Source organism: Neltuma alba, unplaced genomic scaffold, assembly GCF_004799145.2.
Source record: "Neltuma alba isolate B1F8T4 unplaced genomic scaffold, ASM479914v2 tig00003991_pilon, whole genome shotgun sequence".
NCBI classification, from domain to species: domain Eukaryota; kingdom Viridiplantae; phylum Streptophyta; class Magnoliopsida; order Fabales; family Fabaceae; genus Neltuma; species Neltuma alba.
The window spans coordinates 31-2,427 of record NW_021633511.1 but is presented as its reverse complement, the minus strand read 5'-3'; the positions used below and the strand labels follow the sequence as shown (position 1 = coordinate 2,427).

Genomic DNA, 2,397 nt, shown 5'->3' with positions numbered 1-2,397 from the left:
TCTGCGGGGTCCTCTCCTCTGTATTTGTTATCTGCCGGGTCGCTCATGAGGAGATCGCTTCTATTTCATATACATATCCTTTGTCATTCATTCACTGCATTCAGAATTACATTACCTAAGAAAACATATTTAGTCATCATCAAAAGAAACATATTTTCTTATGGAATGTTGTGATGAGAAAAGAATAATATAGGGTAATCATACCGTACTTCCATATCCAATTTGTATTCTCACACTTCTTCCAAATAACACAGTTGGATTTGCAGGATGCAAAATAAATCATCATATTTGATTACCAGGTTATTATAAAATGCATAATAATACTCTCAGAAAAAGGAAATATCTATTTGAAGAATTCCATAATCCAAAAGTTACGAACAAAACATTCATATCTGATGCCACTAAATCCTGCTGCCGTAGCCAATTCCATGAACTTTGCTCACTTCTCTCTTTGCCACCTGGGTTCTGAGTCTCATCATCACATCAAGTTGGGAAGTGGTCTTTGCAGCAGCAGAAGTCTCTGGTATAATGGGCAAAACTGCGTCCACCACAATCACTTTTCCATCTTCAGGAATGGCATTGTGACAGTTCTTCAACAGCTTCAAGCACCATTCGTCACTCCAATCGTGAAGTATCCACTACAAAGTTTAGCCCAATAAAGCCGAAATTAATTAACCTCTCATTACCATATTGATTATATAACTATCATTACTAATAACCCCACCTTCATGAAGATGGCATCTCCTGGGGGCACGCTTTCAAACATATCTCCTCCCAGATGTTCGACTCCTATAACGTCACAATCATTGATTTAATTCACCGATAATTGTCTTTCTTGTTTCAAGAAAAGCTTACATGAACATTTCAGAGAGTTCCCAATTCAGTGTGCAATGACAATACCAGAGTAAGGAGGAGCGTGCTGGATGACATGAGGCAGGTCGAAATTGATTCCTTGAACGTGAGGATATTAGTAGTGATCAAGCTTAGAGTAACCCCATGACCTCCACCAACGTCAACAAGTCGGGTGATGTCTCGAAACCTCGGTAGGATTCAAGAATTTTGGTCACAACTAAGGTGGTCTGATTCACCATTGCCTTGTTGAAGACATCGTTAAACCTTGAATCCAATCCCGGATACTCAAAAGCATGTGAGCCATACACCCTATTGAACGCTATGCCTCCTTTCAAACTATTGCTTCTTCAATTCTCGCCTGAAATTTCCATGCTTATCAAGTTTACAGTAAAACTTTATATACACACGCACACTAAAGTCATAACTAATGAATCCAATATTCAATTGCTGACCCAAAAAAAAATCAATTTTCTTTTCATCTTAACATAACAAGTCCATATATTTTCCTATAATATTATCTCCACCTTTAATAGTTAAAATAATTAATTTATAAATATTAAAGAAATTAGTTATTTGCGACGTATTGTGTTTTAAAAATACCTTTATTAATCATACATATTATATTAAAAGGAAAAATCTAAAAAAAAAAGCCTTAAAAAATTAAAAAGTTGCATACAAGGACCCTTAATAAAATTATTGTCATTTGCTTATCAATTATTATCAAAACTTGTATTAATATAATTAATAAGTCCCTATTTGTAATTTTTTTTTTAAGGTCTTTTTTGTGATTTTTCTTATTAGAATGAAAACCATTATATATACAATTATTTTAAGTAATATCAAATTGCAATCTCAGACTAAATTCATATTGAGGGAAAAGACATACTAACAGCTATCAAGAAAGACCTTATCTTGATTCAACGCAAAAAGGGCCCAACGACACTCCATCCTCATTTTCGCAAAGAATTTGGCCACGGGACGGAGGCCGTACACTCGTCGGAAAACACCCCGGCCCTCGATCCTCATTGGTGAGACGGAACAGGAAAGAACAGAGTGCGACGCTAGAAGCCAGAGGAGACGATCGAGTGCGGGAAGGCGCTTCGGAGTTTCTGAAAGAAAGCTCTGTCGCGATCTCAGCGGCGGAGAGCTTGGCGTCGTGACCAGCTCTATGAATGACGTCGAAGACGCCGAGCTCCACGCTGTTGCATCGCCATGGAAATCGCGGAGGAGGGTCGCGAGCTGCATGCGCAGCAGAAACTCTCTCTTCAACGTCATCTATTATTGGTGTGGGGATTGCTCTCTTTGTGTGTGAAGAGGATTGGACTGAGACTGAGATTGTTGTTGACTGAGCATCATGAGTGATAAGTTGAAGGGAGAAATATGTCTGCTTGATTCAAAAACTGTATGAATCGGCAACGAATAATAATGCTCGGCAAAAGAAAGTGATCACGTGGCCTGTTCATTTTGAAAAGAAAATGAATTGAAGTATGTCCCCATTTCTCTCTGCTATCTTTTCTTTGTCGCTTTATAATATTTTTTTTTTTG

The 2,397-nt window shown here is 37.8% G+C and overlaps 1 pseudogene; it reads right to left on the bottom strand.

Moving 5' to 3' along the window:
- Positions 1–341: 341 nt before the first annotated feature.
- Positions 342–2,091, bottom strand: LOC114743323 (anthranilate N-methyltransferase-like; annotated as a pseudogene).
- Between the last annotated feature and the right edge of the window lie 306 nt (positions 2,092–2,397).